This window comes from Peromyscus leucopus, chromosome 3 (assembly GCF_004664715.2).
Source record: "Peromyscus leucopus breed LL Stock chromosome 3, UCI_PerLeu_2.1, whole genome shotgun sequence".
Lineage (NCBI taxonomy): Eukaryota > Metazoa > Chordata > Mammalia > Rodentia > Cricetidae > Peromyscus > Peromyscus leucopus.
In genome coordinates, this window is record NC_051065.1 from 5,972,290 (window position 1) to 5,988,515 (window position 16,226).

The window sequence follows — 16,226 nt, forward strand, 5'->3', positions numbered from 1 at the left end:
TGTGACTGGCATAATTCTGATATGACATTTTATATCAAGCCGCAACTCTAGCCTGTATTCAAATAACAAACAAGATGGTCTAGAGTTGAGGTGTGGGGGTCCAAGATGCTGACAAGATTCTGGATGTCAAGACTCTGAAACAGAGTGTGCGGATTTTTAAAAACAGCTACATAAGTCGGGTGGTGGTGGCGCATGCCTTTAATCTCAGCACTCGGGAGGCAGAGGCAGGCAGATCTCTGTGAGTTTGAGGCCAGGCTGGTCTCCAACGTGAGTTCCAGGGAAGGCACAAAGCTACACAGAGAAACCCTGTCTCGAAAAACCAAAAGAACAACAACAAAAAAACAAAAGAAAACAAAAAACAGCTACATAAAAAGGAAAACAATTCGTCCTGCATGGCAGACTTGTGGACATTAACTAGTTTTCTGTGAGTTCTTTGGATATATAAAGACTCCTTTTATATGAAATAATAGAGATGTGATCTAATGAATACCAGAAGAAAACTGATACCAATTCCACCAAGAGAGCTGAAATAAAATGCTTAACCATCATTCCAAATCTATTTGGCTGATATCTTCAGTCAGGTGTGCCAGTCAAAAATTCCTTCTGACAAACTGCTTTGTGGGAGACCAGCTCCCACTTTTTTATGACAGGGAACCCTTGAGGAGAGAGGGATAAGAGCGTTAGGTAGAAATACAGAGGTAGAAGGATAGAGGGGAGAGAAACAGAAACACAGGATAGCCTCGGGAGGGCCTAGATCATTATCCACCTCCCCCTCCTGTCTCGTCTAATGTGCTATTTATAGGAATGCCAAGAGGTGGAGCAAATGACCTCCCCCTAGCTCAGCCAAGTGTAGACCCTTCCAATCACCTAGTAACCATGCACATGGTCAAGCAATCCTCTAATGCAGCCCTGCTGGGTAAAGCAAGCTCAGATCTCACTAGGAAGCCTTTGTGGGCCTCCACATTGCTTCATGGTTTTTTCCCCAGACTAGCCCAGATGAAACTAAAGGTTTTAATTATAAAATATATTTTGATTGATTACATTTTTTTCAAGTGTTAATTACATATCTTATGATAATACAGACTTGGGTTGAGTAAAACATTTTTAGTTATTATTTTAGAGAAGTTAATTATTTTAGTTTGAAAAATGTTTTGAGACTGTTTCTAGAATAATGCTAATCCATTCGAGGATGAGCAATGGAAATTATATTTAAAAAGCTTGCTGGCTAATGACAAATATAGATGAAAAAGATCATTGTAAAGTATAATTTGCCTGTCCAAGGGGTTGATGTAATGCGTTCTGTGAGCATTGGTGAAGGGCATGTAACTATCCTGGGGCTGTGGGAAGTTTCGATTTTTGTATACTGTGTTGGAAATGCCAGTGGGTTGTCAGCAGAAAACTGGATTTACTTGTAGCAATTTCAAGTACAAGTTAGAGATAGGGCTAGGGAATATTCACATTCATGGAAAAAAATCAAATGCTTCGAGTACATGGCTATTCACAAGGAAGTGTGTTATTCTTCATGGTGAGTTTTTTTTTTTTTCTTATAAAGGAAAGATTTTAATTGGCAGAAGTTCAGCCCATTGTCACCAGGGTGGGGAGCATGGCAGCGTTCAGGCAGACGTGGTGCTGGAAAAGTGCTGAGCGCCCTACATCTGGATCTGCAGGCAGCAGGAAGGGAGGGAATCACTGGGCTTGAGCTTTGTGAAATCTCAAAGTCCACCCTCAGTGACATCCTTCCTCCCACAAAGCCTCACATTCTAAACCTTTCAAATAGTGCTTCTCCTTGATGACCAAGTATATGGAGATGCAGAATTTGGAGTTTGCCCTGCTGGTTTGGGGTCTTGCTTTGGTCCAGTATTTCCTCACTGTGCTCCTTTTCCTCACTATTGGAATGGTAATGAATATTTTGTATCCATTTCATATGCTGAAAGTATGTGATCTGCTTTTTTGATTTTGATTTTACAGGGGTTATGGTTAAGAGATTGGCATGAGTCTCAGAAGAAACTTTGGACTTTCAAAGAATGTTGAGACTGTGATAAACTGTGGGGACTTTTGAAGTTGGACTAAATGAATTTTTTATTATTGCTCTAAGCCTAAGAAGGCCATGGAGTGAAATGTGGTTGTTTGAATGATAAGTTTTAAGAATATAGGAAAATGAAAACTAGTTTTAAGTATTATTTTGGGTGGCTTTAGATCTAATAGACAAAGATTTGATCATTTTTGTCAGGAATGATGCAAGAAAAAGCAAACTCCTTGGTTGGTTGTCCTAGTCTCAGATGCACAGTGCTTTTTGCTAGTTCCTATGACAGTCTATGAAATTAGTAAAAAAATTAATAAAAAATTGAAAGCAGTAAAATAGCTACAAGTTGATACCAAAGGGTCAAATGTTTCAATTTAGCATACTTCCTTTGTGACTCTAGATATATTTTGGTCTATTTAAATTTTATTATGTTTTTCTCATAAGGTCAAATATATGCTTTTAGTAAGGGAACCTGAAAAACATACAGAAATTGATGAGACTATTAAATCATTCTGAGTCTCTTAGTTCTGCTTCTTCTCTAGAGTCACTTATTATTCCTATATTTTCTACAACACACACACACACACACACACACATACGTGTATATATATATTCACATGCTCAATTGTATTTTCTGATCTGTCTTATTTTGGGGATCATAAAAGCATTTCTATGGCCACTATTCCTGTAGCTATAGGGCACTAGCATAATCTAGCAAAAATAACTAAAAAATAAAATATCCAGATCTGTTATCTGGTTATTTTTATAAAGTGGGATAAATCGTTCAACAGCTTAGTTAGTTCACCTGGATTAAATTTCTAGCCATTTTTAAGTATGTAATCTTGGAACCTAGTTTAGGATATCTAAAAGGAAGTCTCAGAAATGATAAGGGGACAAGTTGGACTATTTCAGGTAAAAGACACAATATATACAAAGATCCAGGGAAAGAAAAAGACCAATATAGTTGAAAAACAAAAAGTGATTGACAAGCTGGGCGGTGGTGGCGCACGCCTTTAATCCCAGCACTTGGGAGGCAGAGCCAGGTAGATCTCTGTGAGTTCGAGGCCAGTCTGGTCTACAGGGACAGGGCAGGCACCAAAACAACACAGAGAAACCTACCTCAGAAAACAAAACAAAACAAAACAAAATGAAAGTGATTGACAAGAAAGGACTGCACATGTGTTTGATGACAAGTTCAAGCAAGGTTGAATAACTGTAGGGAAGAGCTTGAATGATGGTTCATCAGGCAAGGGCACTCACTTGCTTGGGACCTTGGTTTCACGTTCGGAATTCATATCAAGTTGGCATGAAAGAACTGACTCTACAAAGTCGTCCTCTTGTCTTCACATACACATTATGGCACACACTCATTCTAACAGTCAAATGCACGTGCACACGTGTGCATGCACCAACACACACACACACACACACACACACACACACACACACACACACACAATGTGAATGTGAGCACCCACCTACACAAGGAACCATGGTGATGAGTTTGTATTTCACTGTAACTGCATGAGGAATATATCTCAGTGTGTAGGCTTGCAAATTACCTTTTTCTCTGTGTGTTTATGGTCTCCTTTTTAGGGAGAGTGGATTAGTGAGGGTAATACAGATTGACACAGGCTGTGGAAGCAGTCCCCCAGGGGCATGGCAGGCATTTGCTTGGGTTGATGGCAGTAGACACAGAGTGAGAAACAACTGAACATCTTACTGGAGTAGAGTTGGTAGAACTTACCACCCAAGTGACTACACCTAGGGATAAGAGTGACTGAGGATTTAAAACTCGATTTCCAGTTGGGAAAAAATATTTTGAATAAATGGTGGTTATTCACCGCTTACTTTATGAGCAGTGTGGTAGTCTACCATGGAAATACATTGTATACATTAAACCTATGATGATGTGTGAGTTTGGATACAAGAGTTTGGAGTTCCAGGCTAGGGTCAGAGAATACCTGTAATTTAAAGCCGGAGAACTAATTAGGACTATACAATGGGATGGAGTGACTGTGGAGCCAAAGGAAAAGAAGACAAACAGCTGGAAGAGACAAAATGCTCAGCCATGCAGCTGTTCTCTACCCTCAGAGCCCCGCAGGGTGAGTGGGCTCTTGAAATTAATCCTGGGTTAATTTTGCGGGGTAGGAAGGGAACAGTAGAGACATATATGAAACCCTAAATAGAAACAGCTGCTCTCTCTTCTGCGTCGTAACCCGATGACTATTTATTTAGCTTCAGTAGAATACTTTGTTATAGGAAATATTCTTTGGCCGTGCGTATCTGACATTCTACCAATGCTTCTTTGACTGTATGGATACATTCACAGAAAGGCATTTTTTAAGTAGAATTAGAATGTTTACAATGTATAGAAAATTTGGAGACATCATATGAGTTATTCCAATGAGCCTATGCTACTACTAAACTTGTAATGCTCTGTGTATCATGGAAAATGAAGCCTCCTCTATCTATGCTTTGTACAGTTATCAAAGAAAGTAAGGTCACGTTGGAAATTTGCCTATCCTAGCTCTGTTTAGTAAGTGATTGTTTTTTAGTTGGCATTTACTGGAAAGCAATAATTTAATAAGCCCATGATAGCTTTTAAATAATTATTTCGCAGACTAAGAAGCTTTTCTTCCTTCTCCTTATTTGGCCTCAAAGCCTGGAGTCTTTTGTTTGGCTCTGTTTTCTTTCTTTCCTTTTTCTAAGGCCTGAATGAGTTGAAAATCTAAAGCAACCCTGTGATGGTCTGTACTGGTGTTACTTAGTTAAAAAACAAGTTCAGCAAGTTTTAAAGAAAAGACCTGTTGGTTAAGTAGAAGGCAAATCTTTTCTTTAGTGCTGAGTGGGAAAGGGGAAGTCTCAGGTGACAGGTCACTGCCCATCACTTCTCACCAAAGCCCCCTTTATCGCACAGAATAGGGAAACAAGGGAATACATTTAAAATAAGGTGAATTTACATCAGTAAAAAGCCCATTTCCTCATACAATACAGAAAATGGCATGCTTTTATCCAGCACCTCTGATTCTGTTTTTGTAAGAAAAAAACCCCAAGTTCTTACAATTATTTGGATATGTTTTTGACAAGGATGGACTAATTAAGGATGACAAAAGGAAGACACTAAATATAGAAAGGAAGACTAAGACAAGTATCTTCTTATGACTGTCCCACTGTGAGCATGTGGTGGAACCAGCACATCCCCTCATCCCAGATGCCTCTGAAGGCTTTACTGACCCCCTGGAAGACAGCCATGTCTGTGCACAATAGTAGTGACCTGAGATTTGCAATAAACTCTAGAGCAAAAGATTTTTCTTAACGGTGGTGATCGTAGTTCCAGAGAACTCAGTTTGAAAAGGGGAGAACCAACATGTTCTGTGTTTGAGCTGTGAAAGTTAAATATTACTGACAAGGTTTGGTGTCTGCTACTCCGGGTGCCTTCAAAGTTTAAAGGAAATTTGTTCCAATGAAATACTCAAACTCAAAGTTTCTTTAGGAGTATATTGGAGTTCCAAAGCTTTCTGGTCATGACACAACATTCACAAAAGAAATGCTGTCCTTGTTGGAGAAGCCCCATGTTAGCTCCATAAATAGATATTCTTCTACTGAGGGACCAGAGCAAGAAAGGAGGCAAAATGTCATGATTTTCCAGCATCACCCCAAGCAACATCACTGGGGTAGAGTTCAACAGTGGGAAAGCAAGTTCAGTCTTGTCTCTAAATCTGCTTTAATGATGCCTGCAGGCATGCTGAGGTAAGGCGGCCTTGTTGAAAGACAGAAGGGTATAAAACCTCGCAGTCTGAAAAGAGAAAAACCTTGTTGTTGAATATTACTTTAACTGTGTAAAGGTGTGTTACATTTGTTTATGCTGCATTGGTTTAATTATGCAAAGATGTGTTGCATTTGTTTCATCTGGCCTGCCTGAGGCACCTGATTGGGCTAATAAAAAGCTGAACGGCCAATAGTTAGGCAGAAGAGGGATGGGTGGGGCTGGTTGGCAGAGACAATAGTAGGAAGAGAAATCTAGACTCAAAAGAGGAGACGAAAGAATGAGAGAAGAAGGGGGAGGAAGAGGGAAAAAGAGAAGGACATGCCGGGGGCCAGGAGCCAGGCAGCCTCCAGCCAACCAGACACAAGAAATAGGAAAGTACAACATACGTACGTACGTACATACATACATACTCACACAGAGAGAGAAGGAAAGGTCAAAAGCCCTGAGGCAAAATATAGATAAGGAGAAACAGATTAAAATAAGAGCTAAGATAAGGCCGAGCATTCATAACTAATAATAAATCTCTGCATCATGATTTGGGACCTGGTTGGTGGCCTGCTGTGTCCTATGGTTATAATATTGTTCTTCTACTCTTGTGGTTTCTGGAATTTGTAATATGTATCCATTAAGGGACAGTACTAAATATATTTATAGTCCAGACTTCAACAAATTAGGATGGGCATTCCAAACCTTTGGAGCAGGATTAGGTAGTGAAAGTACTTAGAGTAGAACCGTGTTGTTCAGAAGAATACAATTATTTTCATGATTATTTTGATTATATCAATGCTTGCTAGAAGAATATGGTCTCTGGAAAAAGTGGACATAAATTCTAATTGAAAACTTCAATCAATGACATGTAGCATATATTTATTATACAAGTGGCAATCTCCACTTATATCATCATCATCATCATCATTATCATATATTATTTTACTAAATATCAATTCTGACAGAAAAATTTTCAGAAATACTTTTGAGACTCTCTTTATACTTCAGATGTACAATCAAAACAATTATTATCAAGTGACTTACTTATAAGTCCAAATAAATGCTCCATTTATGTATTGAGACACAATGTTTTGTTTTTGTTTTTGTTTTTCCAAGACAGGATTTCCCTGGGTAGCTCTGGCAGTCCTGGAACTTGTTCTGTAGACCAGGCTGGTCTTGAACTCAGAGATCTACCTGCCTCTGCCTCCTGAGTGCTGGGATTAAAAGTATGTGCAAGTGAGCCTGGCCACAATTTTTAATATATATGCATGTATTTGAAATATCTCAGGACCATAGTACCTGAAAATTTGGGGAAAATGCATTTAGCACTGCTTCTCCAAGCATGAGTTTTAGTGGACCATAATCTTTTCTATCCATAGATTATAAAGGAAGTTGTTTTGCCATCGTAAGCAAGCCGAGAAGACTCAAAACCTTTGTATTGGCTCTTGAATTGGTCTCATTTGTGTTTCTACTCGGAATGCCCAATGTATGCCCTGACCAAGCAAAATAGGGCACATGCATTAAATAGCTTTTCCATAACAGAACTAACTTCTCTTCTACCCTCCTGCAGACCCTGGTGATCCAAGTGCCACAGTTTTCAGGAGGCAGTAAGGGATGTGGTGCTGGCAAATAAAATAGTCCAACAGGGTGGCTCAGAGCCCCCTTCGTTATAGAGGAAAGAAAATAAGCTATTAGGTAACTCTAGAACTTTATCTCTTCAAAAATAATAGGTCAAATTTAGTCTCTCTGCAATTTTCTTCAGAGACTTAGGGATGCTCAAAATGGGGCTGGGTAGATGGCTTAGCAGTTAAGAGCACTGACTGCTCTTACAGAGGACCTGTGTCTGATTGCCAACACCCCCAGGGTGGCTCACAACCATCTTTAACACCAGTGCCAGAGGATTTAATGCCTTCTTCTGGCTTATATGAACAGTAAGTGTACAGCGGTGCATATATATATATATATATATATATATATATATATATATATATATGTAGGTTCTATCTATCATTCATCTATCTATCTATCTATCTATCTATCTATCTATCTGTCTGTCTGTCTGTCTGTCTGTCTGTCTGTCTGTCTATCTATTTATCTATGTAGGCAAAACACACTTGCACACATACACACAACAACCTCCAAGAAAGAAAGTAAAAGAAATGGCCACCAAAACAAGAAACAAAAGAAAAACAAACAAAAATGCCATTAATCACTTTCTTCTATAGGATAGGTAAGATGACAGATAATAGACAGACAGATATAGATTGAGGGATTGGTAGATTATTGAAGACCGATGGGGATACACATTATATATATAAAATCAGCCTTAGATCACCTGCTGAGCAATATGAACACAGCATGATCTCTGTGTTCCTGTTTCCACATCTTGCAAGCCATATTGTCAAGGCTTACTTTTCCATTTTTCCAGCGTTATTCCAGTGTCCTTTGCTCTCCATTTTCTCCTCCTCCCCCTCCTCCTCCCCCTCCTCCTCCTCCTCCTCCTCCTCCCCCTCCTCCTCCCCCTAGCATCTTTCTTCTACCCACTGTTGTCTTCCCTCCTCCCTACTTTCTTCTCCCTTCTCTGCCTCACTACACCTGTCTTTTCTACCTCCGCTCACCTGGTGTTCCACTAATCCTTTCTTTTCTCTTCTAATGCTTCAATACCTACAATTAGCACCCACGATGGAAGTTTGGACAAGATTCTGAGGAGAGGAGATAAGGGTGTCTGGGAAAGGCTTTGGGGTACAGGTATTGTAAAATATTCATATGTGAACATACTCAGGTTTTGTATAATTAAGATGCCTACAAAAACATATAAATAGGTACAGATTAAACTCAATGTGCCTTTAGCTGCTCATTAATTAAATGAAGTGAATGCTTATGATTTGTTTTATCACTTTTACATTAAGAAAATTTCTCAAATGGAGGATAATTACAGCAGAAGCCTAATTACATGCTAACAGACCATAGTCTTTCTGTTCTGATGCATTAATGATTTCTTTTGTGTTGTAATTGTTGTATTCATCAGGGCATGGTAAGTGTTTCCTTTGCAATAATCATGTGGAGGATGCAGCGTGCCAATGGGAGATGTGACACTGAAGAATGAGCCAAGGGTTTGAAATGCATTTGATATTTCTAGCTGAATTCACTGCAGCTTGACTACCTACATTATGAAAAAATTTTAAAAGATTTTGTAGTAAGCTTTCTTGTTAGACTATCTTTGGATTGCCAGCCCACAACTAATGACATGGAGACTTAATATTAATTATGAAAGCTTGGCCTTGGCTTATCTTTTTTTTTTTTTTTTTTTACAACTAGCTCTTATAACTTAACCTGCCGGGTGGTGGTGGTTCACACCTTTAATCCCAGCACTCAGGAGGCAGAGCCAGGTGGATCTCTGTGAGTTTGAGGCCAACCTGGGCTACCAAGTGAGTTCCAGGAAAGGCGCAAAGCTACACAGAGAAACCCTGTCTCAAAACAAACAAAAACCTACTTAAATTAACCTTTCTCTATTAATCTACATTCTGCTGCATGGCTTGGTTATCTCTGTTCTTTACTGTATGTCCAACTTCTTCAGTGTCTCTGGTGAAATCTGGTGCCTAGATTCCTCCTCCTCTTCTTCTCTCTCACCAGAAATCCTCCCTATCCTCTCCTACCTAGCTATTGGTCATATCAGCTCTTTATTAAACCAAACAGAAGGTGCCTTAGGCAGAGACACATCTTTACAGTGTACACAAGCATTGTGCAACAACACTTGGGACTCTCCTGTGAGTTATAGCAGAAAACATGTCCTTTGGAAATCATACCTTTCCTTCATTCTCTTGAATTGAAAATCACAAGAACACTTTCACTGAGTTACTGCAGATCACTGATCCACTAATTATTTTGTGATGATTTTCAAGTTTAAAAAAAATCCAATAATATTGTCATTTGGCACTGTAAATGAATGAAAATAAACTGAGTGCATCATGATTTATGTGCTTGACTATGGGTTAGAAGAACAAACCAATAGCTAGCTATTGGTTGATCCAGATTCAGAAAGTGTGATTACACTCACGATGAATGCTTGAGGTCTAAAAGAAATTATGAGTAAATATGAATGTAAGTGCCTTGTGAAACTGTGTATTTTAATTATACCTATTTTAAAACTTGAAAAGACAAAGGAGAACCAAAAGTAAAGCAGACTTAACGTTAAAATTCTTAGATGCACCCAGAAAAATGATGAATATTTGATGTATATAACACATGGGCCATTTCTGAAGTTCTCTTAAACAGGAGGTTTTTGTTATTGTTATTTTGGAGTAAAGAAAGTATGTAAACTAACCTTGTACCTTTGAAACCCTCCAGAACAGAGGTAGAGTTTGTCTCTATCAAAACTGTTAGGTTTCAAAAGCAGGACAAATAGCTGAGGCACCTATTTAACATACCAAAGCTGACTGGCTGGCAGCTTCTCTTGTATTCTTGAGTGCCTACCTGTTACCGGACATCCTGGCTGGCATACCCCAACCCCTACCCTAAACTTCTCCAGCCCAGTGGCTGGGTTGCCCTTCCCTATATAATCCAACCATTTTGGTTACCTGGTCCTTTCTAGAGTAATCTCTTTGGGCCTCCTGGCTGATGCACTTGGTTCCTCCCTCTTCCCTCTCTTTCCCTCCCCTTCTCCTCACATGGCTCAGGGTCACGTTCACTCTGGACTCTCCCAGTTGCTTCTGACTCTGGCTATGCTCTCCCACATGACTATAATAAGCCTTCTCCTCCACCACACCTAGGAGCAGTCATGTCCTTTCCCTTTTTCTTTCTTTTCATTCATCTGGTGCCAAAACCCGGGGCCAATCATGTTCCTTCCCTTTTTCTTTCTTTCTTTTTTCTTCTTCAAAAACATTGAACTATTATTATCTATAGAATTAAAGGGCATACCCTTATCATACTAGCTGTTGAGGTTTCTAAGATTGGATGTTAGAATCATGAATATTCCTCTGGAACACAGAAGCCATCTGGAGAGGCCCGGAAACAAATGAGACTGTTCTCTGTTTCGACCTTGTGTGTCGTGATGTGAGGGCTGTGTTAGGACTAGCATTTCAGAGATGAGTACCAGGAAGTTACTGCTGAGAAGACGGAGGGCTGGCTTCCGAGCTCTGGGGCAGCAGCCATGGCAAGTCCTGTCCCTTCCTTTCCTTCCTCTATCTCCTTTCTTTCCTCTTCCTCTCTCCTTTTCCCTTATTTTCTTTCTCTCCTCTTTCTTGTTTTTACTTTGTCTCTAGCTATTTTCTATACCCCTCCCTGTTCATCTCTCTTCCTCCCTCTCTTATACAGTTTCCTTCCATTCCCTCTATATTTCTGTGCTTTTATGCTTCACATTCCTTCTTTGCCAAATCCTTTAGAATGACTCAGTATTTATAGAAATTAGTGCTTATTAAAGCATGTCCAATGGAGTACTAAGCTTATTTGGCATTAATAAGAATCTCCCATGTGTACACACTTAAATGTGTATACACACACAACACACACACACACTTCTGACACACACACACACACACACTTCTGACACACACACACACACACACATATATATATATATATACATATATATATATATATATATCAAAGGGAATTTTTTTCCTATAGGAGTTTTCAGAATGGTCAGTACATTGAAGGGTTTGCCAATGTCTAGGAAACAAATATAATAGCTAGTGTTTCCCCTGCCCTTAGACTCTTTAAAAGATTGGTGTTTGTTCCCTGTGTTAAGTACTGCCAATAGAGAAGGTCTTTCCCCAGATCTCCCCCAGCACACCCTACCTGTTGCAATCAAAATACTCTTCCTAACTGCTGTGCAGCCATTTGTGTCTAGGTATTTTGCTGGGCTACTAGGTCTTCGAGGACTAGGGCTAGACAACCTCGCATTGCATTTTTGTCTCTGGCCTTTATTTAACATGTCCTGCCTTGATTTCCTCATGACTGAGATGGACAGAGCATTAAATTGCCACCACTTGTATGATGCTTGAAGACAGTGCCTACCATTTAGTAAGTACCGTAAAACAAAACCAAAGTTTGCTTATTTTTTTTTGGGGGGGGGGGATTATGTGAAAGCTGAAAGTTCTAGGGTAGAGGCAGATAATACATAAAATAGATAAATAAATAAACGAGATAGCTACGCAGGCATCTGCGTGAGAAGTTACCTGGACACCAGCGAGAGGAGGTACGGGGAGCACAGAGACCACAGCAGTCTGGGACATGCCAATGCTTGTTCTGAGTGGTCTTTGTGGTGCTACAGAAGCCCCTCCTCATTCTTTGAGACATAAGTCAAAAGCAGAAGTGAGCCGAGGCTGTACTGGTGTCCTTTAGGAAACTTCTCCTGAAGGCTGTCACCTTCCGCAAGAAGGCTGGTGTGCAGAAGCTGGCAAGGTGGTCTGTACACTGCATCAGAAATCTGCAGGTATTTCCTCCTTCTGGCCCTGTTCTTGAATCCCCAAAGGGAGTGGAAGTTGGAAACATTTTTACCCAGTGCTCGTAGGAAAGTGGCTTAGCCTATTCTATTTAAACCTCCAAGGACAGTGTGACCCCAGCTAAATTTAGGCCACTCACCTCTTACACAACCTCTATGGCCACTCCAGGAGGCAGAGGTACAGATAAGGAAACTGAGGTTGCTGGCAGTCTTTATCACTAGCAAGAGGGAGAACCAACACTCAAGTGGAGGCACCCCTTCAGACCTGCTGTGGTTTGCTGTGGTTCATTCACATATATCAACATGCAGCCATCACTGGCTCTAAACTCATGACAAGTTGCTCAACCCAGCATTAAAATCTTCAATGCAGAAGCTGCAAACTTTCCCAAGTATAATTTTGGATTTTTAAAATTAGTCTCCCTGCAACCTTATTCCCTGATTTTGTGTGGACTAGAGTTTAGATCTCAGCCTCAGAGTTTGGGTTTGGCAAAGAGTGTCTAAGTCACCTTGACCGGAAAGGGAGTCTTGCTTCAGGGAGACTTTCTACACCCTCCCTCCCTCCCTGTGTCCCTCCGTCCCTCCCTCCCTCCTTCTGTCTCTGTCTCTGTCTCTGTCTCTTTGTCCGTCTCTATCTCTGTCTCTGTCTCTGTCTCTCTTTCTTCTGCCCGATTCGATTCCTTCCCCTTGAGATTTGTCCATCTGCCAGGGCACCTGCCCCACACCATTTGCTGTGCCTCTTTGATTGCCCTCTGCCTTCCTGCCGAGATTTCCACCTAGGGCTTGCCAATACATTCCCCTCATACTCTGTTCCGCTTGGCTGCCTGAATTTACACTGCCTTTTGATGAGTCTTTGCTCAAGTTCCAGTCACACTCTAATTGATTGGTCTAGATTTTAAGTTCTGGCCGTCCTCATCTGCTCCCATAACTGAGAGAAATGAGGCTGTGTGTGAAAGCTTCATGTGCTGTGGACTGGGTAAGTTTGTCTGCGAGAGTTGGAGGCTAATAGCATGAAGGTTGTGGATCAGAAGGAAAGGGGGAGCTGAACATATGATGTCATCGATCTATAGGTAAGTTCATGACAGCAAGGGGAAGGAGAAATGGGGAGGGAATCAATCTAGGTAGCACAAGTCTCCTGTGGGATTCTTAGTGTCACATGTGATTTAAGGAATGGCCACTGGGACCCACTTAATGAAATGACACTGTGGTCAGCTCTCCAGCCCTGGCTGGCCACTGCTGGTTCCTAAGCTTCCTTCCTGGAAACCGGGACCACTTTATCCCACACAGCAGACTTGGATAGATTTCACAGAGGTAACAGAGACTCATAAAACATCAGCAGAAAACTCTTTCTCTCTCTCTCTTACACACACACACACACACACACACACACACACACCACCACCAACAACAACAACAACAAAAAACCCTAAACATATTTTAATTCTTACAATCCTGTTACATTCCAAATCTGTTCTACTGCTAGTCACAGTGACTTACTTTGATCATAAAGTTAAGAGATGTACTCTAATGATGGAAACACCTATAAGTCATTGAAATCAATTGTGGGGGTTCACTATGGAATTCCTCTGCTGCTGGTACACATCACCACTTTCTCCTTTCCCCCTGAGATTAGTGGTCAGTTTATATTGCTTTCTGAGAAAGAAAATCAGCCCTAAAAAGATACAACATAATGGAAAACATCTGTGTCATTTAAGTAAATATAGCATCACCACTAAAAAGAGAATAAAGATATTGGTTTTTTCTCATCCTTCAATCATGTGTGCATCCATACTATGAAATATGAAATAAAAATTCACTACAGCTCTAGATAAGAATATATGGTTTTGGCTATCAAACACATATAAGTACACCTTTATGCACACATGTGCACACAGACACACATAGATACACATATAATAAGAGAAAAATTTAAATCCCAATTGACACTATTTTTGTAAAGGCTGAATTCTAATAACAAAATCACAGCAGACACTACATATAATAGTTATCTCATACATGTTAGAATGAGCATATTTGTGTTTGAGGTAGCTAAATAGATATCATTTTAAAAATCAAACATTTCAATATTATAAATGAATAAACATTTTATGAAGTGTCCAGTGGGAATAGGAACTGAAGGAGCAAAAGGCGAGGGCGTGTCACAGATGGTTTAGTCTTTCTCTGATTGTACTGTGGACATAACACAAAGCTGTCATCCTGACACAGTGGAGTGCTTGTGACACTCTATTAAGGACAAAGGGTTTGGTGTCCTTGGAAGAGTTAAATGCACTTGTATTTTTTCTTTTCTTTTTACATTCATTTTATTTTAGGTAACTGAATTTAGGTTTTTCATAAAGGAAAGGCATTTTTAGAATTTCTAAGTTTTGTATCTGAAGAGGAAGTATGCCAACAAAGCTGTGACTTGAGAGATGGAGTTTCTCTAGAACTTTGACTCTTTATGGTCTAAGTTTCTAATGATGATACCTACTGAGTACAACTGGGTTGTTGGTTCCAATCCCTGCTGGTTAATGAGTGCAAAATCTCTGAAGCTGGGACAAGAGTTGCCCCAGGTGCAGAGACTGTATTCTGATTGGTTTAATATCCATTGTTGTGGTAAAGCCATACTTATTGGTAGCAACTAATTCATTCATGCCTATGTCACGGTGTCAGAGGAAATGAGGCAAGAGTGACAATTTCCCATGCTACCTCCGAGGAAGTTTCTTTAATCCCTAGAGAGAGCCACAGGGAGGAAGCAGTTTCCTTTTCCTCCAGAGACAGTGACTGAATATGAAGTCTGGATTCACATAGTGGCTTTGTGACTATGAGAGGATATGGGATGGCTGAGGGCACTGAGATGATGCCTATGTGTCAGAAGTCGTAGGAGAGAAAAGACCTGGCCCCATGACTGCTACAGAGTAAAAGAGCAGTTTGCCAACTCCTTGTCCCGTAAAACGCTCTCCTTACTTAGTGTAGTGGCATTTTGCATAGAATTTCTAGTTTCCAAGTTGTATATATGTTCAAATTTAGTTAAGAAAAATATAGGCTATTAGTTAAATAATGATTTCAGGTAAATACTGAAAGCTACATATAGTGGTATTAGTTCTGTGGAGCGTGGGGACATTTTTTGTTTATTTGAAATTTAAATCTGACCAGATATTTTGCTTTTTAAAACTTTTTTTTTTCTTTTTGGGATAGGGTTTCACTGTGTGGTCCTGGCTGTCCTGAATTTCATTAAGTAGACCAGGCTGGCCTGGAACTCACAGAGATTCGCCTCCTTCTGCCTCCTGAATGCTAGGATTAAAGGCATGAGTTACCATGCTCAGCAAATACCTTGCATTTTATCTGGGTATTTTTAAACTTATAGTATCGTGAACATTACTTGATTCAGCAAAGAAAAGGCTTTTTTTTTTTGTTTTGTTGGGCATGTGCTTTCAGGAAAAGAAGGTAAGGCTATATTCCATAGCTTGAGCATGTGTGCTTGACCTGAAGCTAGTAGAAAATGACCAGTCTGTCTTCCTTCTTGGAGCCTGCCAATGTACCCCCAGCCAGATTTGAGATGCTGTAATATAGGTTAACAGTGGAAATAGGAAGACAAACCTTATTTAGAAACTAAAATCTTAGATACTCCTTTACTAGCTACATGCATAGTCCTGAAGAACTCAGTTGAGTCTCAGTATCCCATCATGGTTCTGAGAAGTTCATGTGCCATTGTGGGAAGCAGCCATTATGGTATGCGCATAAAACTTGTCAAAGAAAACTGTTAGCCTCTTTTGTTTGATAAGTGTGAAGAGTTCAACTGCCTTTTATTCTCAGAAGCCAGCAAAACTCCTTCATTCATGCAACCAAGCACCTGTGCTGTTCCTTCCTCTCCACACTGAGCAGCATGGGTAGACAAGCTGTGCACAAGGCAAGTGCCTGGTGCAGAGAAGAGCCTGTGCCCGTCTCACTGCGTGGCTGAGTTTTGCTTTTCACTCTGGGACTGATAGAAGAGTGCTCGTAAGTGC

The 16,226-nt window shown here is 40.2% G+C and overlaps 1 protein-coding gene across 2 annotated transcripts in view; it reads left to right on the forward strand.

The window, feature by feature from the left end:
- The window catches only part of Tspan12 (tetraspanin 12), a 91,641-nt gene that overhangs the window by 8,427 nt on the left and 66,988 nt on the right, over nt 1-16,226 (forward strand). Inside the window, exon 1 of one of the 2 annotated variants that reach the window (XM_028873009.2) lies at nt 13,062-13,292. The exons of the other annotated variant lie outside the window; for it this stretch is intronic. The gene's annotated coding sequence lies outside the window, so the exon portion shown is untranslated. Of the gene's footprint in view, nt 1-13,061; nt 13,293-16,226 lie in introns of those variants that run through there. 2 annotated transcript variants of the gene reach the window in all.